Raw genomic sequence first — 26288 nt, forward strand, 5'->3', positions numbered from 1 at the left:
CCATGATGATTAAAAAGCAGACCTCACTGTTCAATTTAAATCATTTTTCCTTAAATTTGTCTGATATTAATTCCTTGGCCTTTGTTTTCTTTTTACTTTCAATTTGCATTGTATGTCTTTTCCTCTCTTTTGGCTTGCTAACTTTTCTGATCATTTAGTTTCAGGTGTGTTGGGATTTGTTTTGGGATTCAACTTGAGAGTGACTTTTGTTTGTTTCAATGGATTTCTTTTTCAAATTTACCTGCATAAGATGCATGCTAGGTTTTATTTATTTTACTTTGTTGACTCTTTTGTTTTTGATTTTGCTTCTCTCATGATTCTTCCTCTTTCCTCCTTTTGCACAATGGAGGCACATACAAAATCATCAAAAATGAATACTGATGAGCATTACGGTGCTATTCCATATATATTTGAGGAAAATTTTCTGGTACCTTTATTTATCTACCTGGAAATAGCTTATGTTAGAAGACATTACAATATTATTTTCAGTTTTATGGGAAAAGGATTCAAGTCAAGAAATCTAGTAAAGTTATTGTTGTTCAAATAAAAACCTAATTTGCTGCCTCTAGGTATTTCTCATAAATGAGATTATATAATATTTGCTTTTTTGTGTCTCCCTTATTTCACTCAATGTGATGTCTTCAAAGTTCATCAATGTTATAGCATACTTCAGAATCTCATTCTTTTTTACAGCTGAATAATATTCACATTTTGTTTAACCATTCTTCTATTGATGGACTTTTGGGTTGCTTCTAACATTTGGCTATTTCAAATAATGCTCCTGTAAGCATTGGTGTGCAGTTGTCTGTTTGAGTCCTTGCTTTCAATTCTCTTGAGTGTATGTTGAGAAATGGGGTGACCAGGTCATGTGATACTTCCATGTTTAACTGTCTGCAGAATTGTCAAACTGATTTCCACAGTGGCCAAGGTGGATGCATTGAGAATAATACCCTAGGATAGGAGCCAGAGAAGGATCAGGCAGAGAAGTAGGAGGAACTCCAAAGAGAACTGTGTCTCAGAGTAAAGGGAAGCAGGGCGCAGAGGTCAGCTGTACCAAGTAGGGCCAAGAGGCCTGAATAACATCTCCTATGACATGGAGGTTATCATTGACCCCAAGGGCTCTTTCACTGGAACAGTGGGATTAGAAGAGAGTTTATGGTTGGGAAATGCAAAAATAGAGATAAAAAAGTAAGGATGCCTCTTTCAAGGGTGAAGGTGGTGACATGGCCTCTGGAGCCCACAAGTTCAAATCCTGACACTGCCATTTATGAGCTGGGTGACCTTGGACAGATTGCCCTCTGTGACTCCCTTGCCTGGTGAGTAACAATGGTTGATGAGGTGGGGAAGGTTACATGACGCTATATATGGGAACAGTTCAGGTAATGTCAGGCTTACAACAAAGGCTCAATAGTGCAAACTCTCAGTGAAGGGACACTTACATGAGGCTTAGAAGTTTTTCTTTTCCTTTCTTTTACTTCTTTCCTTCTCCTCTTTCTTCTTTTAAAGGGACACTTGAATGGTAGCTTCCATTTTTTCTATTCTTGAATTATTTCTGGAAATCTGACCTGTCTTGTACTGGGATAGATTATTTTGGAAAGGATGAAATATACACATGCACATACATGCACATGCCCACATACACATGCACACATATTGAATCATGCACACACACATGCACACTCACATGCATAAGCATATACTCAAATGGATATTTTTCCAACAGAGCGGCCACAGCCAAATAAAGAAGTTACAAGCCAAAAATCAAGGGGGCTTGAAATTTGGTGAGAAAACACAGGTAACTTAAAAATAAATTTGATAGTATTTCTTATGCATTTTTTTTCTGAAAAACATTGGTCCTCCATATAGAAAGAGGAGAAACATGTGATACAGCCCTTAGTGAATTAAAAGTTTTATCCTGAAAAGTCTCTTCTTACATCTAATTTGAATATTTGTATATAATGGAAATAATACATGCATATATAGGTATGTGTGTATTTCCATTGTTATTTTATTTTTATTCATTCAACAAACGTATCTTCACTTGGCACCTTGCAGATAATTGGTGATTCTAAGGAGAGTAAGTTGCAGAGGAGCACATGTCCATAAGGAATTAGAGGCTGGCAGAGAAGGATGCACAAAGCTGCTGTTGTACAGCTCCAATTGTATATATAATGAGCTCCAGTTGTATAGGCACTTGCTGGGAAGCTCCCTCATCCTGGAGGGGGTGGTGGCAGGCCATGCAGAATGGTTATCTCTGATCCAGGTCTTGAAAGAGTGAGTTATTGAGCCAGGAAGAGTGGACAAACACCTTGGACATCTGGAACAGCAATTGCAAAGGCTCAGATGCACAGAGAGAAATGGTGGGGGGTGGAGGGTGTTGGGGAACTGTGAGAGGATTCATACAGCTGGTGAGAACAATTCCCCAAGAAGAGGGGGTTATATACTAAACCTCAATTAATCTTAATGACCATGTCTCTGAACATTTTATAATGCTTTATGACTATTCTCTTCTATCCCCTGACAGTTTTAAATTTCCAGCATTCTTTTCACTGTAGTACACATTTAAGTATAATATCAGTATGTTTATTTAATAATCACATTTTGGCTATGGGCCAAAGCAGGGCTTATAGGCCCTTTCATACATGAAATAAAGCCTCCTGGATTCTTCAAAGGACTGATACTGACTCCCAGTCCCTACAGCACCCCAAGACTAATTTTAAACTCACCTCAGCTACTCCCGTGCCTAAGGCAGATGCCAAACTCTAGCATATGCATTGATGGGAAACAATTTTAGAATAATGAGTTATTCTAAAATAAGAAAAACAATAATAACTCGTAAGAGCTTTCTAAGAAATGTCTTTTTCTCTTTTGAGGGATAAGAGGACAACTGGCTGGGCAGCGAGAGATTTTTAGAGCAAGATGGCCTTGAGATTTCCACTGATTCCCATCCCGATATGAGCCCTCTGGTAGTTTAACTGGAAAGGCCATATACTGGAAGCACTTAAAGGGCTCTGGCTTGGTTTTCATTGAGTCAGGAATGACACAAATACATTTTGGGCCAGTTTCCAGGGTTTTCTGGAAAGAGCTGAGTTGAAGGGCCTTTGCATGCTTTATGTTCCCCGATGGATGTCAGGCGTGCGGGGGCACCGAATGAAAGTTCATGGCAATCCCGTTCTCTGTAATTGAAAATGCTGTGTAAAAAATAAAATATGTCAACAGTTCCCGCTGCCTGACTTGCATCCTGGAAAGCCATGTACAGTTTAAGTTATCCTTGCAACTTAAAAGAATTACAACCACAGAGACTGTGAGGGGAGCAGCTGGTTTGCAAAGCTGCTTTGGGTAAGCCTGTCACAGCTCATGAGTAAACAGAATCTGAACCCAGACGCTGCATGTAGGGGAAATTGATTGCTTTTTCTACCAAATAAAAGGAAGAGTTTTGCTCAGGGCAATGTGACGATGACTTGAGACTGTTTTGCATTAACTGAAACTTTCTTCTTGCTTTCTTACCGCCCAATTTTCCTTTATTCTACAGCAAGCAGTTGAGGTTGTGTATGGCACACTGGGAATATCTAAACTGGAAATAATTAAAATATATATTTCATTTATAGTGGGCCTTATGTGAGGAGAACTAGAGATTGCCACAGCTTCCTGAGTATATGAGTTAATGATGTGTTCTGCATTTTCTTAATTTTCCACATTTTAACTGCCTCTGTTCCTTATTTGGGGGCAGGGAGCTTTGAGAGGCATAGGATACAGATTCACTCAAGCAGAAACTTACAGCTGTCTAGAATACGAAAGACAGCACAGAGAAGGTTAGGTTAATCTTGGGGTTTCTTAATGTAATTTCCCTCTAGATCCTCCCTTCAGTCTCAGAGGTAGCATTTTCTCAAGGATCTGGTTCACAATAGAGATTGGTTGAAGACCATTGTGGCATTTGATTTGGGTATGGCTTTAGAATAGGAGAACAGTGGATTTTCAAAATGAATCTCCAAAAGTAATTAGTGAAAAAGGAAAACACAGACTTACCCCCCACACAAAAAGGTTGTGCATATGTGTGTGTGTTGTAAGTACATTAGCTATACATTCATAGTAGAGTGAAGTCATCAGTAAAGCCAATGCCCATTTTTCAATTTTAATTAGGACATCATTTTGATGGCGACTAAGCTGACAGAAACAAGCCAGAAACGAGATACAAAGGATAAACTGATTGTAAACCTTGGGGCTTGTTTGTATGACTGGGTTGCATACTTAAAGTTTAAGAAGGAAAAGTGTCTTACATAGAGTTACAAGTTTGCTTTTGGTCATAGTTAACTATAAAGGGAAGAAATATGAAAGTCATTTCTCCAAAGTTTTTGGATTCGGGGGAAGCCAAAAGGTCAAGATGCGTTCATATTAATTGTGTGATTTTTTTCAAATAGCAAGGAAGTATTTCAGGGAGGTGTTGACTTAAAGTGATAACTAAAGGTGATGAGTAAAAGAAATAAAGCAATAAGGCCATGAAACATTTACCCAAGATAATCCCCACAGAAAGTCAGTGACAGGATGAAAAAGTATCTCCCTTAATAGCACTCCACAATATCCAGGATTGGGCTGGAACATGAAGAAAGGATACTCTCATGCTCTCCTAAATTGCTTGGCCTCCTGGAACCAGACAATAGATTTCTTTGAAATTTCATCCCAATATCTCTGAAATCAGATTATTGTGATGGTTCATCTCATTGAATTTACTAAAGATGAGCTAGGAAAAATGACCACTGAAAATTTATAATGGGTAAGGAAAAGATGAAGAGAAACAAGTATAAGGAAGGATAAATTGAGTACTGCCTTTGTGTGCAATCCTCAAGAAACAGATGGGAGACAAGGGTTGGGGTGCAAGCAGTTTACTGGGCGCTGATCCTAGGCGGCCCCATGAGGAAGTGAGGAAAAGAGAGGTAATCAACAGAGCATTCTGTTGTGGGCAACTTGAGCTCAATCTTGCTAGGGAGCTCCGAGAAATTATACAGAACATGCTTCAGTGTTGCCCAACTCAAGGGACAAGGAAGCTGGGTATTTATAATCCCTTGTGTTACTGCTTGGGTCTGCTTCTGAGAGCATCAACACCCTGGCACTTCAGACCTGCCCAAGAGAGGAAATCCTCCTCCTTTGTCCTGAGAAAGTCCTTCGGCAGATGGTCACAGGTGTTTCCAGGGAAAACTGCTCGTGTGTACAGTATTGATAAGTGCCAAAAGCATATGTGTGGGACAGGGATAGTACCTGCTAGGAGAATACAGTTATCAGTGCAAATTTTTTCCAAAGGAGATGTAGGACAGGAGGAACAAATGCCATCCCTCCCAGGCAGCCATCACCTGTAACAGAATGTTTGAATGGGCTCCAGTAGCCCTGTCCACTGAGTAGGGAAAGATCATGACTAGCTTCTGTTTGGTTGGTTGGTTTGAGCACAGGGTCAGTGAGGGTCAGACACAGTTTAAACCTTCATATAAATCTATCAGGCCCTTTAAGATATCCCATAGGAACAGACCGACTTGCAAGCCAAGCCTGAGATGCCAGCAGGAGAATTGAGGCAAAAGTATGGAAAATGCGTGTAAAACATGAGCAGATCTAGGAAATGAAGTTCAAAAAAATAACAGGTATGATGCATGCCTTAATAATGGTGAATATAATATCAGCTTTGTGCACAGACAACTAGTTTTCATTATTCTAATCACACCTTTAATGAGTCTTTACAATGTATTTTGCCCATGTTTCCTTAATAGGAGACAAAAAAGAATGGCCAGTAAGTACATCATAGTAAATTAAAGAGTGCTCTTTGAATACCTGGATTACTATAATCGTTTAGATGTCATGTCTGGATGAGACACTATCACTCTTCCTGGATGGGAAGCCAAGGACTGAGGCATCATACCTTCAGTGAACACAACTTACAATCATTTCCTCTTATATATTTGATGAATGATTGTGTTCTTCTGATGGGACCTTCATTTTTAGTGAATTGGTTACATGCAGAGTTTATTCAAGAAGGTAAAGTGACAAACTAGCCTGCTCTGTAACCTCTCCACATTGTCTATTTTTGAAGTACATTGGGCCAGATGACATGATCAGCTGTAGAATACCAATCAGAATTGTTTGGTTCAATAGGACATGTTTGCAAACCATTTTGCAATTTACTTCATAAGAATATGCTTCTGTGCGTCAGGAATGGCATTAAGAAACTGAAAACTGGGAAGCAGACTTGGCCCAGTGGTTAGGGCGTCTGTCTACCATAAGGGAGGTCCTCGGTTCAAACCCCGGGCCTCCTTGACCCATGTGCAGCTGGCCCATGCACAGTGCTGATGAGTGCAAGGAGTGCCGTGCCAAACAGGGGTGACTCCGTGTAGGGGAGCCCCACACACAAGGAGTGCACCCCGTAAGGAGAGCTGCCCAGCATGAAAGAAAGCGCAGCCTGCCTAAGAATGGCGCTGCACACATGGAGAGCTAACACAGCAAGATGATGCAACAAAAAGAAACACAGATTCCTGTGCCGCTGACAACAACAGAAGCGGACAAAGAAGAACATGCAGCAAATAGACACAGAGAACAGACAACTGGGGTGGGGGGGAAGAGGAGAGAAATAAATAAATCTTTTAAAAAAAAGAAATTGAAAACTATTAAATTGTCATAATGTTTTGGAAACAAGTGGATGTGGGCTGAATATTTGGTGTTACTACTGGATTGTGAGTGTGAAACTCTTAACAACTGTGAACATTAAACAACAATGTTTCTGTTTTATTTAAAACACTAGGTGACCAGCATGAAGGTGTGCTGCTTTGCTCTTCCAATAAGAGCTTGCAGACCAAAAATAAAGGATACAGAGAGGGGGCAGCCCCAGCATTGGCACTGATGCCTTACACTTCCCAGGCAGCTCCAGCCAATGATGGAACATGGCAAGGATTCTAGGACCTGGTGATTTCTGCTCAAACTTGAGCATCCCTTTGACTTTCTCAGGACTTTCCTATACCCTGGGGCTCTTCCTTCCCAATCCTTTGTCTTTCCTCTACTCCATTTATGGGTATGAGACCTGCATCCTGATCTGAAGACTTTCCCTCCCTTCTCCTGCCACCCCCTCTTTATCATTCACAGGTGTTATCCCCAATAAATCTCTTGCCCTTGTATCTTTGCCTTGGCACTTTTTTCCCTGGAGGACATGACTGACATACACTAAATAAGGCTAAATAAGGCACATTTCAGCTCTGGTTTTGCCTTTAATCTCCTTTGGCAGGGCAGCAATTTGAAGGCCCTGGGGAATCAAGGAGCAATGATCAAATTTGGTTGGGGCTTTTGTAATTGCAACTGAGGGCCAACAGATAGATTTCCCTTTTATCTGAGTCATTCTAAACTCCCTAATCTTTAAAGCTACTAGGTTGCCTAAAATTTATTTTGCATTTGAAATACTGTAGCAATTACCTATTGGGATCTGAGTCCTGGCATAACCCAGGAACCAGCAAACAGCAACTGCCTACTGTTAAGTCATATGACCCAAGCTATAAATGGATTTCACATGACAATATTCCAACCATAAATTCCATTAAAAGAGACTTTGGAAGGATGTATTAATCAAGATGTTTCAATTTTTAGAACCTAGCACAGCATCATCTGTAAATATTTTTCATTATCTTTAGAGCTCAAAGTCAGAATCTGATGTCTAAAAGTAAAATTTGGAAATCTAGCAGCTGCCATGTCTACCACTGAAGAAGGAGTATGGATGACTAGTACTTATGCACCATTATGCAGTTTCTAAGGGAAAAGAGAGTCCTCAGGGTCCTGTAAAGTCCAGCTCTAAAACATCAGCAACCATTGTTTTAAATAATGATAAGAGTAATGCATGAGAATTCAAAGGCAGCATACCACCAGGTCTTGTTGGGCTGAAGATTAAATCAAAAGGCAAAATTGCTGCTGTGTTTGACTCTGAAGTTTTCCAAATTTTTATTATAAATAACAGAATTGATCTGTCATGGCTATCTTTTTAGCACCCAGGAAATCACACTGTCTGTTGAAGTAGACTGAAAAAGGACAGATAATTAGGTATGTCTGATGCGATATTTATGAAAGTTCAATAATTAAGAAAGCATTCTATTATAGATATTATTGTTCTAATGATAGAAGAACTTGTATCATTGATATAAAGGCAGTGGCCACCAGAGGTTCTGAGGGGAGGGAGAGGGAAGACTAGGTGTAACATGAGGGCATTTTTGGGGACAATGGAATTGTCCTGGATGACATTGCAATGATGGCTACAGGCCATTATGCATTTTGTCTAAACCTATAAAATTGTGTGGGGTGAAATGTAAAGTATAACCATAGACCATGGTTAGTAGCAGTGCTTCAATATGTGTCCATCAATTGTAACAAATGAACCGTACTAATGAAAGATGTTGTTAATGTGGGAAAGTGTGGGAAGGGGAAGGGTTGGGTTATATGGGAATCCCCTATATTTTTGATGTAACGTTTTTGTAATCTAAAGCTTCTTTAAAAATTAAAGAAAATTTAAAAAAAGAAAACATAAGTCCAAACCTCCAGTTAAGTCACGTGTTCGTATGAATCTCAATGGTTCAGGTGGATTTTGGGAAAGTTATTTTGAGTTTAGTAATGATGAATCATCTATATTCAGATGTTAAAATTTGGTTTTAATTTCTAATATTGGCACATAGTAGCATAAACCAATGGCTAGCATATTTGGAAGTGCATAGATGGAATAAAAACTTTGGAGTTAAAATACTGCATTTGCCTCATTCTAACTGTGATACTTGAGAAAATAACTAACCTGTCTGAATCTTGGTTTTCTCATCTTTAAAGTGATTACCCTGGTACCCATACAATGAGGCTGCTGTGAGAATGTCAGGAGGAAACACATGCTTGGGGTAAACTCTTAGTAAGAGATTCCAAGGATAATGGTGTTGATAATAAAGATGAATTGAATGCAAAGATGTGCTATTAAACTTTGGAAAATTATTTGAAACCTTACTTACAGTTCATTTGTTTATTGAAACCATTTTTTTAAAAACAGAAAATATAAGAAACTTCAATCCAATCTATTTATAGCTGTCATAAAACATTCTGATTCAGTGAGATTCGTTTAATAGAATGAAAGGCACACTGTGAACTCTTGAGAAGATCATTGTGTTTATTTGAAGTATTTACTATTCACTTTGCTATATAATTGTGGTTAAATGTATGTTTCTTGGATATTCCTGAAGTAAACATAGTTAGCTCCACTGCCCCAAATCTCCAGTGCCTTAATAAATCTACTCAATAGATTTTTTTTAAATTCTGAAAACACATTTTGAGAATCATATTGAAATAGAGCCACATGGTCAGATATGACTTTTCACATTAGGTGAATGCTCATAATTTACTTTATCCTGAAGCAACCACAAAAGCAGAAATCATGGTGAATGCCCTCCAAGAACATCAAGCCCAAATAATCTCAGGGGTTTTATGTTCTGTCAAACATTTCATCGAATGCATAAGAAACATATCTTTCATGTCCTTTTCATTTTTAAAATGCCTGTATTCTTTACATTAGAGGAAAGTAGTTCTGATATGTTTTAAATTACTGCATACAATAACATTCTTTTCTAGAAATGTATCTTTTCCTTGTTTAAGCCAATGCAAGTGTTGTTTTCTTTTAATAAACACAATTGAGCCATTTAATTCTCCTTCAGATAAAACTTTTAAACCTGAAATTACTCTCTTCTACCTTAAATAAAACAAAGAAACAGTTATGATTTCAGGCACACAAGACATTTTTGGCCTATTAAACTGGACAGAATTTTTAAAAATGATGAATAGGAAACATATAGGAGTCAAGATGATAACTAATCTGATTTCAAAAAAGAAATGTGGACTTGAGTAGCAGAAGAATTGGGAAATGTGTTATCTAAATATGTCATGGAATATATTGACTTAAATGTGTAACATATGTGAAGGTTAATCATTAAGCAATGAATTCCTTTTCTTGGGTCTGTATGTGAATATCAATGAATATAATATTTTTGAGCTGAATGAAATGCCCAAGACCGGTCCCTCAAGATTTAATTACCCACTTGAAAGTCCCTAGGGCTCTTCAAGGAAGCCCTGAGACCCATACATCATGCTCTCTGATGGAAGCTGTGCACTGGAAGGCAAGTGGAAGGCAAGGCCAGTACTTTCTGGGTCAGCCCTATTTGGAATTTTAAAATGAGTAACCACAGATCAGAGACCTCATCCAACCCCCTTAATTGGCTGCCACGGAAGCTCCCACAATCCCAAGAAGCATTGCTTCTTGACGACAGCCAGGCTTTCCTCAATAATCTCTGGATCTGTATTGCCATGTCACTGCAATGTCTACACTCATTACAGTTTCCTGTCCTGAATATCTTCTCCTTATATAAGGGTACTAGTTAAATTGATGAACTAAAATCCTCTGGATAACATGTAAAGTTTACTTGGGGGCTGCTCATGGAAAATTCTAATGCATGTGAGCACTAAACCTAAGTCTGGGTAGGAGAGAGAGATGCTTGGGAATTAGGCCAGTCGGCAATGCTGAATCACACCATATACATTGCTTTGTCCTCTCCCTTCTTTATGTGATTGGATACATGATTTATTCAACAAACACTGTTGAGATCAAATAATGAGTAATAATAATGATAAAAACTAAGTAAAAGAACATTAGCTTCCAATTACTGGTGTCTGCTATATGCTAGGCACCATATACGCTAGAAATGATATCATCTCTAATTTCCACATCATTCATTCATTCATTTATTCTTTTAAGGAATTGTTATTGCACATCTACCACACACAATCCCTGGTTGAGTTCGCTGTGGTAGACAAGTCTCTCAGAGAGCTGATGCCATGGTGAATCGAGGAGCCCAACAGTGAGCATGTGCAAATATAAGCAATGTCAAATGAGGACAAATAATAGAGAGAAATGGAGGTGGGGGATGGACTGTGTTAGATAAAGCTCCAGCAAAGGCTTTTGTAAGGAGGTGTCATTGGAGTTGAGGCTGAGAGGACACGAAGAGGACATCTTGAGGGAACTATCTGTGTTAAGATACAAGGAGGGAAAGAGCAAGGCAAGGGGAGCAAAAGAAGTGAGGCCACGCTGATTAGAGTGTGTGAGTAAGAGATGGTGTGAGGAGGTAAATTGGGCTGTAACTAGGTTCAGCTGGGCTTTGGAAGCCACGGTGGGGGCTCTGGATATTAGGCAGCAACCTATAGAGTTTAAACCAGGGGAGTGACATGAGTTTATTTATGATTTTAAAATGTTCCACCAGATGCAAGTCAAGATGGATCATGGGGAAGAAGGCAGGTAAGTGAGCTCCTGTCTTTCATCTCCAGGGCCAAACTCCTGTGGCCCAGTGGATATGAGGGTGTCATGAACCATTGGGTGACAGTGAAGATGGAAGAATAGTGGATGTTTGACAAGTGGTCTGGAATAAAGCCAACACGACTGAATGCAGGTTCAACATAAGAGATGGGAGCAGGAAGGGCTTTGGCTTTAGCAACCTGGCTAGCAAAGAGATCAATGACTGAGACAAAAATTCTGGGTGAGGGACGGATTTCTTTAAAAATCAATTTTATTGAAACATATTCATAAAGATACAATCCATCCAAATTGTACAATCAATGGTATTTGGTATAATTCCAGAGTTGTGTACTTATCATTTTCACTCAATAATAGAGCATTATCATTACTCCAATAATAATAATAAAAAACAGAAAACAACAAACAAAAAAACTCCACCCCTTAGTAGTCACCTCTCAATCTCTTTATCCTTCCACTGCCATACATAACTGCTGTGTCTCTAGTTTATTTGGGTTTATATTTTGTATAGATGGAGTCAAGCAATATGTAGTACCTATTATCTACTTTCTTTTAGTATATTTCATTTTTAATTTTTTTTATTTTACTATTGATGGAAGAGTACTAATACATTTCTATACACTACTGTCCAGTTTGCCGTGGTTGTATTTTTGCCTGAATATTGCCCTGATATCTTATAACATTAACATACATTTGTTCTGCTTCAGAAGAAAAACAGTCTTATATATGCGATATTAGTGAAGGAAGGATTTTAAGGATGCGACTCCCGAGACTGGTTTTAGATTGGTTTGCCATGTGATGTCATTTGGACGTTGAGACTGAGATTTCAAGTGCAGATTAGTTATAAGTCCATGATCTCTTATCCACAATTCCAAAATCTATAACTTTCAGAAATGAAAACCTCTTTATAACTCTTTTAACAGTAAAACCTGACCTGCACAGACATGAAGCTCTTGTCAGTCCTGTATTCTCCCTCTGACTGAATTTCTCACCCTGGCAGCAGAGCCATTGATTGACATATCTTATTAGAGGACAGGACTGCAGACCTCAAGGATTGCTTTTCTAAATCCCCAACACTGAAGGAAGAAACACACTACCCCTGACTTCCCCCACCTCTCCTTGGATTTTGTGTGAGGAACTGGGATTCCTGTCCAAGCTTGGAGGTCAGTGGAAAGCACAATGCTGGGGATGTCCATTTTGGAGTTGCATCCTAAAGGGATAAAGAAAAAGTGGTGGGTTTGGAAAAGTCATAATCACTCTCTGAGGTTTTCACGTAATTTTCAGCAAGAGCACTCTGACTCCTAAAATTTCTCCAAAAAATTTTAGAGATTTGCTTAGGATTTTTCTAAAAAAGCAGAGTCCAGCCCTGGGAGAAGGTATTATAATTATGCTCTTCACATCAACCTTGGTCAAGGGCAGACATGTCTTCAAATCTCACAGTCGATACTTGAATGGGTCAGCCCAGCCTTCTGAGTGGGATTTTCAGGGATTAATTGTTTGGAAAACTGCATCATTAACTACAACCTAGAAATCATTTTATTATTTTATTAAATGATTTTTATTTATTGACGGGCATAAATTTTTCCCATGATACCCAGAATATAAAAATGCCACAGTTCTCTTTTTTAAAAAATTAAATAAAATGAAATATAGCTTGCACTCCCACTCAGAAGCCCAAGTAAGAAATCCAGGATCTGCAATTTTTGTGTATGTGTGGGGGGCTTCCAGCACCTTATCCCCCAATCCCAGAGAGCCTCAGGGAACACTCAATTGAAGGAAAAGGGAGAGGTCTCTAGATTGTAGGCCTTGCTCCTAGCTCAGGCACATGTTACATCTGAGGCTGGCTAGCTCAACAGGTGTCTCAACTCCCTCTAGCCATGTCCATCTGCTGAGACTTCTGCTGCTGCAGACCTGATATTTGGTACTGCCCCTCTATAGTGTGCTGCCCTCCCACCTGTGGGAAGTGTCATTCTAGGTTAAAAGAATGGAAGTATCCACCTTCTCCATCCGTGGGACTGCTGCCCCTGTTTCTAGGGTCTGGGTACTTGACCATCTTCTCAGGGGGATTGGGCCCCTCCAGTCTTCATGGCCCCAGTTTCTCTGCCAGGGAGGACCATGGGCAGTATTCTACTGTGGGACTCACCTCCTTTGGGGAGGTAGGAGGTAGGAGGTGGGCTCACAATATTTCACAATAAATCTATAGCAGCAGCCTAATTCATGATACTAGCAAGTCACCCTCCTGGGGATGAAATAGGCCCAGACAAGCAAAACAAAAAGCAAAATCCTACAAAAATCTGCTCAGTGATATAGTCTTAAAACAAAACATAAAATGGTCAACAGAAGTAAGAAGTAAAGGGAAGGAGAGGAAAAGCTTTGAAGAAGGAGAACTATTCTGAATAAGCCTTGTTTTGCAGCGTCCCAGGGTTTCCCTGGTTGTTCAAAGGAAGAGTATACAATTGTCAAAACACAGCCAAATTTGTGTTTCTAAATTGTCACTGTTTTTGCTTTCTAAAAGCTCCTGGGAGCAATATACCAGAAATGTGTTGGCTTTTATAATGTGAATCTATTAGGAAAAATGCCTACAAATAAAACTATAGTGTTTGTTCATTAGTTTACACCCAGGACTGGACATAGAGACCAGTCTCAGGGGAAACACTCTGAGAAAGCTCAGTGACTATAAAATAGGTCTGAGTTTAAAGCAGGAATTAAAATATCAATGAGAGGGGTTTGTGGGAAGGTGGCAGAGTAGGAACAACTATTTAACAGGCAGGAACTGTCTGAATCAAATATTTCAAAACTCTGGAATCCAATAGAACACTATATACCATCCAGAGAAAAGCAGGAGGAAGAGGCTGGTAAATTACAGTAAATTGCTTTCTCCAGGCAGTATTTATCATTATCTTACCCCCACTTTCATGGCAGGCAGCAGTGGGGTCTGGCCCCTGGCATAGCTAGCTGGTGCCAGAAAGGGACATAAAAATTCACATCCCATAGTTCCAAGGTGGGCACTGGCTGATCACTGATCATGACTTTTGATGAAGTACTTTGGATTGTTGGGGACATAGCAAAGAGGACAGCCATTGTTCCAAGCTACACCAGAAAAAGGCAGCAGATGAGACTTAACAGATGGTAAACTTTCAGAACTGTGTAGAACAGTTGAAGAACTGTATTTTCTGGGCAGATCAAGAAAGTGCAGCATTGGGATGCAATAGAAGAATATCTTGGTGGTTTACCTTCATCTCCTCTCCAGGACTATGTGGAGACAGCTGGTGCCCCCTTTGTGGATCCCTGATTTTGTTCTGGCTTGGAAAGACTGACTTGGGAAATTTCTATCTAGAGTGCCCTGCCTCCAGAATTTGCCCTCCAGGCAAAAACAACTTGAGAAAACGAAAGTAGTATAAGAAACAATTGAGGTGGAGGGTGTAGGACAAAGACTTACCTGATTTAAGTCTTGCTGTGTAAACAGGAGAACTCCTAAAACCACTAGCAAGCATGAGCTGAGGATGAGACACAAACCCAGAAAAGACAGGGAAGATCCTGAACCTCACATACTTTACATTTGACTTGGGTGGACCTTTCTGATGGGAGGGTTGACACTCAAGAAAATCTCTGTCATATCACCAGCAGGTGACAAAATCAAGAAGCAGATTTCTCAGGAGATAAATGCCAGAGTTAACATTTTAATAGAGTATGCAACAAAAGATTACAAGACAAATTAAGAAACAGAAAATTTTGGCCTATTCAAAGAAGGTAGAAACCCAGAAAGTATCAACAAAAAATAAGACTGTGAGTATAATGGACAAAGCCTTAAAAAAACCAACCAAATGAAAAGCAAACCAAGATCTTTAATATTCTTGAGGAGATGAAGGAAAATACAGAGAAAGAACTAAAAGATGTCAGGAAAACAGTGAAGGAACAATATAACAATCGCAGAGAAGAAAGAAATTTTAGAAAGGAGCCAAATAGTACACAATCACAAGTAAAAAACTCCCAGGAGAATTTCAGCAGAAAATTGGAGCTGGCAGGAGAAAGAACAGTGAATGTGATGATAAGACAATTGAACTTACTCAGGCGGAGAAGCAGAAAGAAAAAAGAATTATAAAAAAGCAAAACTAGCCTAAGGCACTTCTGGGATACCATCAAGCATAGAAATGTATGCATTCTGGAGACTCAGAAGGAGAAAAAAAGAGAAAGGGGGAAAAAGAATATTCAAAGAAATAATGATAGAAAACTTCCCCAACTTGGCAAAAGACAACATTATACACATCCAAGAAGCCCAGACAACACCAAACAAGATAAACTTGAAGAAAATATGTCCTGTCACATACTGATCAAACTGTTGAAGGAGAAAAACAAGGAGAGAGTCCTGAAAGCTGCAAGGCAAAGGCAATGCATTATGTACAAGGGAAGTCTAATTATATTAAGTGCTAATATCTTATCAAAAAGCATGGAAACAAGAAGGCTGTGATTAAAATATTTAAAACACCGAAAGAAAACAATTGCCAACCTAGACAACAATGATACTTTCTTTCAAAAATGTGAGAGAAATTAAAATTTTCCCAGATAAACAAAAGCTGAGGGAGTTCATTGCCGCGAGAACTGACCCACAAAGGAGTTCTTCAGAATGAAAGGAAAGGACACTAGACAGTGGTTCAAAAGAGAATAAATAAAGACCTCCAGTAATTATAACCATTTGGGTAATTATAAATGCTAGTACTATACTTTGTATTTTTTTGGTATGTAACTCTGTGTTTCCCTTCCTACATAGATGCTAAAATGCAAATATACTAAAAAGTAACAATAATGCTATGGTTTTGGGCATACAATGACCAAAGACATAATTTGTAATAAATACAAAAAAGTGGGGTGATGGAGGTATATAGGAATAATGTATGTGTATGCTATTGAACTCCATTTGGTAGCAAATCATGTATTATTGTTGTATATTTAGGATGTTTTTTTTCACATAGTATTTGTTAATTATTTACTTATCAAGAGAAATTATTCCATAGTCCATATATTCAGGTTACTTAATTCAGGAGCATAGACAACTCAGTGACAAACATCCAGGGAACTCAATCCAAGGTAATTCCTTATGTTCCAAAATCTCTTTTCACTTTGAAAGGTACCGGCCTTCCTCATCTCCTCAAAATATTTCAGGGAATCAGTTTCTGTAGAAATCTGCATATGCCTTTTTTTCTTGGTTCAGCCAAACCAAACTTATTGAGAGCTGCAAACCCCAGGGATTCAACAAATGCTCCAACAATATGAATTCACAGTTGCTTGGCTCAAAGACCTCGCAAATGAGGTTTGCCAAAGCACTGGAAGGCATAGTAGTTATTCTCCTTAATACCAATGTCCTTCCTTACAGACCAAGGAAAGGACATAGGATGTTAAATTTTAGCCCCACATAATCATAGCAAAAATATGTAAAAATGTATCCAGATAGAAATGGTATAGGGCTCAGTATGGTACAATATAAAAAGTCAAATAAGTATGAAAATGGGCGATAATGGCAGAATTGAAAGACAAAAGAGGTACCAGACCCAGAAAGCCTAAATAGCAAAATGGCAGAAGAAAGTCATAGATTATCAGCCATGACTAAATATAAATGGACTAAACTCCCCAGTCAAAAGGCAGAGATTGGCAGAATGGATAAAAAGTATAACTCAACTGCTTATAAGAGACTTACCTTAAATTCAAAGTTATAAGTAGTTTGAAAGTGAAAGGATGGAAAAAAATACCATGCAAGTAGAATCCAAAAGTGAGCTAAGGGATCTATACTAATAATTAGATTAAAAAACACTTTATATCAAAAACTGTATTTTTTGAGATACAAGGACAGTCATTATAGACTGATAAAGGGGTCAATTTAGCAAGAATATGTAACAATCATAAATATATATGCACTTAACAGCAGACTCCCAAAATATATGAAGCAAACTTTGACCTATTCAAAGGTAGAAATAGATGGTTTTATATATATTAATAATAGGAGAATTTAATACAACACTTTAAATAGTACATAGAGCATACAGACAAAAGATCAATAAGGAAATATAAGACTTGTACAATACTCTAAACCAACTTGACCTAATAGATATATATAGAATACCTCAACCAACAACAACAGAATACACATTCTTCTCAAGTGCTCATGGATTATTCTCCATGATAGACCATACCTTAGGACACACACAAAAAGTCTCAATAAATTAAAAAATACTGAAATCATACAATGTATCTTATTTGGCCACAATGCAATCAATCTAGAAATTGATAACAGAAGGAGAAATGGAAAATTCACCAAAAATGTGGAATTAAACAACATACTATTAAACAACCAAAAGATTAAAGAGGAAATCACAAGGGAAATTAGAAAATATCTTGGGGCAAATGAAATGAAGATAATATATACCAAAACTTATGGGATGCATCAAAGAGTGCTGAGAGGACAATTTATACCCCTAAATGTGTTTATATTTAAAAAGAAGAATGATTTCAAATCAGATACCTAACCTCAAAACTGGCAAACCTAGAAAATAGAAGAGCAAAGGAAACCCAGAGTGAGCAGAAGGAAGGAAATAACAAAGATTAGAGAAGAAATAAATGAAATACTAAAAAACAATAGGAGCAAATCAATAAAACCAACAGTTATTTCTTCAAAAAGATTACTAAAATTAACAAAATTTTAGCTAGACTGAAGAAGAAACAAAGAGGGAGGACACAAATGACTGAAACAAGAAATGAAAATGGAGGTAATGCTTAGGCACCCTGCAACAGTAGGCCAAGTTGAAATTTCAGGCTTAACAGGTTCATAAACATAGACATCAGTACCAAGGGCCCATCAGTGAACCATCCTTCTTCACTGGTCACTGCCGTTGTACTTGGGGGATTGTTGCTGTTCCATTGGGGAATGCAGCAGAGCTCCCGAGGAAGGGAACCCAGCACTCCTTCAGTTGTCATGTGAATCTCTACCCACTGTGTAAATGCCCATCTGAACATATCTAAATACCCTATAAACATGCCCAGGTGAACTCCCTCCAATACATCTCCTATGATTGACACCCCACACATATGCTCCTTCCCTGCCATAGTTGAACCCCCTCTGATTCAAAACATCTTCAAAAATGAAGCCTCATATATTGCCAAATTCAATTAATAGGAAAATGAAATAGTAATGATAAGTTTAAACATGAGAAATAAAATACATAATTTAGAAAACTAAAATAAAGTAAAAAAAAATGAGGTATTAAAAAATGAAAAATATTACTAAAATTTTTTTTACATTTTGCCTTTCATCACTGCAATAGGTACTGTCCTATATGTACAATGGCAAGGCAATCTCTTCCATTTCTTCCTCAGTGTCTACCTCTTTTTTTTTTTCATTATATCTTCAAAGAAGTTTTAGGTCACAGTAAAGTTACATACAGAATATAGGGGATTCCCATTTACCCAACATCCTCTCCCTACTCCCCCTTTCCCAACAATAATCTTTTTACATTTTCTACAACTGATATACAAATATTGAAACATAGCTACTAACCATGGTCAGTAGTCATGGTTTACATTTTAGACAGTACACATTTATAAATTTTTGGTGAAAGTTAACATGGCCTGTACCCATCATTGCACAATCAAGCAGAGCACTTCCATTGCCCCCTAATTACCCCCTCTTCCATCAATTCTATTCCTCTTCCCCCTCCACTTGGGACCCACAGTGACAACCAAGCTTCACTGCTTGAAGGACAAGATTCATAGATACTTGCAGCAATGTTGAGGACTTGACACACTAGTCTGTCCACCCCCATTAGGAGTCACCCATGCTCTCATAAGACACCCTCCCCTCTGTTTGAGAACATTGGGCCTTCCCAGAATGGGGGTACAACACCTTCCTGCTCATTGTATGGGTTTCCACCCACTGATATAACACACTATGACAAGATAAGCACTCACATACTTCCTAGAAGCCTGCCTCAGGTGCACCCTGTGCCAAATGCCCCCCATCCAACACCCTAAACCAGTAATGCACCTGAAATTGCAACTTGGCCTAGTGTTGCAGGGTGCCTAAGTATTATCTCCTGAAAGCCTCCATGTCACTCAAATATGGCTCTCTCTAAGTCAAACTGAGCATAAAAATTCATTACCTTTCCCCCAGCATGGGACATGACTCCCAGGGATGAAACTTTCTGGCACCAAGGGATTATTACCAAGCACTGGCTAGTGATGCAACTAGAAAAAGATCTTGAATCAAAGGGGGAAATTGTAAAGACAAATGAGTTTATATGGCTAAGAGACTTCAAAATGAGTTGGGAGGTCATCAGAAGGGTCACGCTTATGCACGTCTCAGGAGGATCTCAGAGGCAGCCAAATTAGATACAACCCCAGATAGTGGTGCTCCTGAGGGTTATGGAGACATCTAGGTTCTACAGTCATGGCAGGTGGCTCCAGAGTTTGGTGACTTGCCAGTGGGCCTTACATTGGAATTTGTGCTCCTGAGTATGATGGAGTTGGATTCAGATGTGACTTCTCTACACATGCCTCTCCTGTTCTTTTTATTGAACCTGTGGTTGGTGTATTCCCAGGAGACTTGAAATGCTGGGCTGTCCATGTGCCAGCTGGGCCCTGAGCCTCAGCGGTGTTGCAGCACCTACTCTCTAGTTCATTGGACTTACCCAGGTCAACTGACAGAGAAGTGAGAATGGACAACCACCACACCAAGGAACCAAGAGAGTCTACAGCTGAGGGAGTGAGAGTCCCATCCACCAGCCATGTGGGATCAAAGCCCCCTCTCAACTGAGAGGTGGAGTGGGCATCACCACCCCAGAGTCCTCAGGATGGAGGAATAAAATACGGATTAAAGTGGATTTACTGGTATTCTACTATGGAATTATAAAGGCTCTAGCAATGGAAGAAATTATATCATTGATGTGGAGGCGGTGGACACGGAAGTTGCTAGGCAAGGAGAGGGAAAATAAGGTATGAAATGGGGGCATTTTTGGGACTTGAATGATATTGCAGGGAAAGATGCAGGACATTATATATACTGCCATAACCCACTGAATGGAATGGGAAGAGTATAAACTGCAAGTAAACTATAATCCTTGCTGTGCAGCAGTGCCCCAAAATATATTAATCAATTGCAGTGAATGTACTGCACTAATGAAAGAAGTTGTTGATGTGGGAAAAGTGGGGGGTGTGGGGAGTGGGGCATATGGGAACCTCATATTTTTTAATGTAACATTTTTTTGTGATCTATGTATCTTTTAAAAGTAAATAAAAAATATTTTTTAAAAAACAAAGAAATAAAAATGGTGACATTACTATCAACCCCATTGAAATAAAACGGGCTGTAATATGATATTGTGAACAACTGGATGCTTATAAATGAGATAACCTAGATGAAATGGATACATTCTTGGAAACACAAAAATCTACCTATACTGACTCAAGAAGAAATAGCATATTAAAGGAATTACACACCATGATCAAGTGAGATTTATCCCAGTAATGTAAGGGTGGTTTAACATAAGAAAATCAATTAATATTATATAACACATTAACTGAATGAAGGAAAACAACCACATGATCATCTCAATTGTTTCAGAAAAGGCAGTTAACAAAATCCAGCACCCCTTCTTGATTAAAAAAAATAACACTTTGAAAACTGGGGATAGAAGGAAAATTCTTCAACATGATAAAAGATATATATGAAAAACTCACAGCTATCTTACTTAATTGTGAAAGACTGAGACTATGCCTCTAAGATGAGGAACAAGACAAGGATGCTCACTGTCACCACTATTATTCAACATTGTAACTGGAGATTTTTGCCAGGGCAATTAGGTAAGAAAAAGAAATAAAAAACACCCAAATTGCAAAGGAAGAAATAAAACTTTCCCTATTGAAGACATGATTCTATGCACAGATTATTGTGAAAAATCCATAATAAAGCAGTAGAGCTAATTCATCAAGTTGGTAGAGCACAAGAACAATGCCCCCAAATCAGTACTATTTCTATACACTAGTAGTGAGCAATCAGAAGAAGAAATCAAGAAAAATTTCCACTTAAAATAGCAAATAAAAGAATCAAATATCTAGGAATAACTCTAAACAAGGATGTAAGGAATTTGTACATGGAAAACTAAAAAACATCACTAAAAGAAATTAAAGAAGAACTAAATAAATGGAAGAGCATTCTGTTTTCATGGATTGGAAAAACAAATATTGTTAAGAAGTCAATACTACTCAAAGCAATTAATAGATTCAATGTAATTCCCATAAAAATTCCAACAACCTTTTTGCAGAAATGGGAAAGTCAATCATCAAACTTATATGGAAATATAAGGGACCTCAAATAGCTAAAACAAAATTGAAAAAGAAGAATGAAGTTGGAGTACTCACACTTCCTGATCTTAAAATTATTACAAAGCCACAGTAATCAAAACAACCTGGTACTGGCACAAGAGCATACCTATAGATCAATGGAATCAAACTGAGAGCTCAGAATCAACCCTCACATATAATGGTCAACTGATTTTTGTAAAGAGGGCAAAAACTACTAAATAGGGAATAATAGTCTCTTCAAAAAGTTGGAGGGGGGACAAAGATTCTGTTCCAGACAGGGGAAAAGACAAGATGGGAAAAGGGGCAGGAGCAGGAAAGGTAAAGATTATACCTTCAGAAGATGGGGTTGTTTGGGGTCAGGCCCTAAACATGACCCCAAATGAAAATCTGTCAGGTGAAAAAAGTCTAGGGGAGCAAAGGAAGGAGCCACTAGGGCTAGAAGCACAATAAGAGATGGAATCTTAGGGAACCAAGATAAGTGGGCGATGCAGGGACTAGGTGCTTCCTTGGGTAGGGGGAATGCAGTTACAGTGTCTCCCCCATCCCTCTTCTGCCCCAGCTTCAGCCTTGGACTTTGCTTTTCATAAGAAGCTGTGGCCCTGGCCATGTCATCATGCTCCCGTGTCCCTTGCATGTTCCTTACCCTCCAACTCCCTCCCTTTGCATGAACTGCCATTATAATAATTCTTAAATTAAAAAAGAAAAAGTAGTGCTGTGAACATCTATCTCCTTTTGGTGGACTCCTACCTCATACCACATACAAAAATCTACTCAAAATGGATCAAAGACCTAAATATAAAAGGCAGAACTATAAAACTCTTAGAAGAAAGTGAAGGGAACCATCTTCAAGAACTTGGCTTAGGAAATGGTTTCATAGACTTTGCACCCAAAGTAAAACCAACAAAAGAATAAACAGATAAATGGACCTCATCAAAATTGGAAACTGTGTGCAGCAAAGGACTTTATCATGAAAATAAAATGGCAATTTACACAATGGTAGAAAATATTTGGAAACCACATGTCTGAAAAGGGTTTGATATCCAGAATATATAAAGTAATCTTTCAACTCAACAACAAAAAGACAATCCAATTTAAAAATGGGCAGAAGATTTGAATAGAAATTTCTCCAAAGATATACAAATGGCTAAAAAATGAAAAAAAGGATGCTTATCATCATAGCCATTAGGGAAACCCAAATCAAAACCACAATGCGCTGCCATTTCACACCCACTAGAATGATTACTGTTTAAAAAAAAAAAAAGAAAATTACAAGAATTGAAGAAAATGTGGAGAAATAGGAACATTCATTCATTTCTTACGGGAATTACTGTGGAAATCATTTCGGCAGTTCCACAGAAAGTTAAGTATAGAATTGCCATATGGTCCACCAATCCTACTTCTAAGTGAAAGCAGGAACTTGAACAGATAATTTCACACTGACGTTCATAGCAGCGTTATTCACAACTGCCAAAAGATGGAAGCAACCTGAGTGTCCATCAGCTGATGAATGGTTAAACTATATGTGGTGTACACACACAATGGAATATTATGTACCTGTAAAAAGCAGTGAAGTCCTGATACATGAGACAACATGGATGGACCTTGAGGACATTATGTTGAGTAGAATAAGCCAGACAAAAAATAACAAATATTCTTTCATCTCACTTTTATGAAATAATTAGTATAAGCAAACTCATAGAGTAAAAATCTAGAATATAGGTTACCAGGAGATGGGCTGGGGATAGAGAATAGGGAGTTAAGGTTTAAAATGTACAGGGCTTCTATTTGGAATGATGGAAAAGTTTTGGTAGTAATGGTGGTGATGGTAGCACAACACTGTGTACGTAATTAACAGCACTGAATTGTATCTTTAAATGTGTGCTCAAAAGCAGAAAATTTAGGTTGTATATATGGAATATAAAAATTTAAAGAAAATCCATGGAACTGCACAACACAGTGAACCTTTAGTTAAACCATAGAATAGCTAATAGTACAATTATAAACATATGCTATCATCAGTTGTAACAAATGTACCACATCAATTCAAGGTGATAATAATGGAATAGTATATGGGTTTTCTGTACCTGACTCATGATTGTTTTTTAAAACTACAATTCCCCTAATAAACAAAACACAACAAAATATCATTGAATGGCTGCATCTTCATTTACTATAATTTTCTGAACCATTTCTTCTAATTTTAAATTTTAATGTAAATCTAATTATTGTCTGAGTATATTTCTGATTCTTCCCTTAGAAGAAATAGCTTGAAGTAAAAGACATTGTTTAAAGATGACTTATTTTTCTATTTGAGTTTTTTCACTGAACCTTTTTTCTCATTAAATGATATATCATTCTAAAATTCTGGAAATATAAAAAATGTGGAATGAATAAAATATAAATTATTTGTATTACCATAATTTATGTCACAGAAAGAACTGTAATGCATAATCACATATAATTTCATGTATATATTTCTACTTTTAAAAAGCAATGTTACTTACAGTTCCATTGTGAGCATTTTCCTATATCAAATATTCTTTGAAAGCATGATTTTAATGGTCCTCCCTCTTGCCTATATCATCATAACATATTTAACCATTTGCCTTTCATTTGCTCTATTTAATCTGTTTCTAACTTTTGACTATCTCAAAGACCATTGTCATAACCATTCCCCAAATATGAGTCTTTGAGCTTCTTCTAGCTCAACTCTACCTCACTGTATCAATGAGGACACTGATAACAAGAAATAGAAAGCAACTTCAGGCTTCTCTTGGCACATTGGTATCTTTGGCAAATGCAAAGAGGTGCCTTCATAAATGCCCTAATTAGAAAGCAGTGTCCCTTACTTAGGTCTGCCAGCCTCCCCAGGTATGCAGCTAGAGGAACAAAGTGTGGGCTAGATTTGTGAGCCACCTTCTTGGCCAAGTACTTTTATTGTTGCAGTATACAACCTGTACAACTTTATACAGCTGTCATGATTTTTTGACCTTTTTGTCCAACATCAAAGAGCTAGTAAACGATAGGTGGTTTACAGATCCAAATCTAGTCACTGTAAGATCTGTCCCTCCTTTAGCTAGTGCCAGCTGCCTTTCTGACCATACCTGGAGGTCAGAGAAGGTTTCTAAAGCTCTGTGTGTGCGATATCCATGGCAAGACCTATTGTAGTACTTTTCAATTCTGGAGAGAAAAAAAATCACCTCAGGATTAGCTAAACATTCCATTCAGGCAATAGTGCTTATTGTCTGGCTTTCTAATTTACTCAAACCTTGTGACTCAAAAAGAACTGAAGTTATGGACTATGATTTTTAAAAATATCTGTGGTCTTGGGATTCTCAGAAAATGTCCTCTCAGTCAATTCAACTGGGCAAAATGTTAAAAACAGCAAACGTTTTGAACAAGACCTTAACTTCTAAATATGTTAAAGTGAATGACTAAGTCATTTAGGGACCATTGCTGTTTTTGACATCCCATCAGGATGTTCTAGAATTTTATCCTAACCTATTCATAGTTTTTTTTTTTCCTTTTCAAAATTTGGGGAAAAAACCTTCCTCCCAAAGGCAGAAAATGACAGAGAGAAGTGAGAACTGAAGCGTTAAGTGTCCATTTTATAGTCTTTAAACCAGTCCTGTTCTGTTGCATATTTTAGCTCATGGTTTTTATACATATGTTAGTTGATCTTTGCAAAGTTGAAAGTTGGATTCAAAGCCAGATGCTCAGAAATAGACTGAGAAGGCAACTATCATTTTTCATCACTCAATTTTTATACAGAAACTTCATTGTAAAAATTGTTCTAGACAGATGGCTGCCTCATTGAACATTTGTTCGAAAACATGACTGACTGAAAATCTCTTGGATTATGAAACAATGTCTAAACACCACCAAATAAATAGAAATTGAAAAATTCCTGCAGATCCACTATTTGATTATTTTAAAATAATCTCTGACTCACAGAAAAATTGCAAAAGATTTCAAAGACTATGCATATTATCTTCACCAATAATGCTCACATGTTAGCATTTTAACACATTTTATTATTGTTTGGTCTTTCTCTATACTTTTTTTTTGGAACCATTTGAGAGTAAGTTGCACACATATTGCCCCTTGACTCCTGAATACTTCAGTATGTTTTTCTACAATAAGGATATTCTACCTAAAAATATCAAAATCAGGAAATTAATATTAATACAATCCTCTTAGCTAATCTTTTGCTCTTATTCAAATTTTTCAAGTTATCAAAGGTAACTAGTAATTAGACAATTTGACATCGTGAGTCTCTGATGAGATGCCTTGAGATGTACAGAGAATCACTCTACGATATTCCTGCCAAAATACCCAAACCCAATCTAATCAGAGGACCATCAGACAACCCCACAGCAGGGGCATTCTTCAAAATAACTGCACAGTACTGTTCGAAAGTATCAGTGCCATGTAGACAAAAGAAACAACAAAAATAAGCCGGAGAAACTGTTTCAAATACAGAAATGAAAGAGACAGGAGAGCTGAATGGGTATAGTTCTACCCGGCTGGATCGCTTCCACAGATAAAGATTAACTTAATGATTTAACTACTCGTTGATAAACCAGGAAAGCAAATC

This window comes from Dasypus novemcinctus, chromosome 24, assembly GCF_030445035.2.
Source record: "Dasypus novemcinctus isolate mDasNov1 chromosome 24, mDasNov1.1.hap2, whole genome shotgun sequence".
Taxonomy (NCBI): Eukaryota; Metazoa; Chordata; class Mammalia; order Cingulata; family Dasypodidae; genus Dasypus; species Dasypus novemcinctus.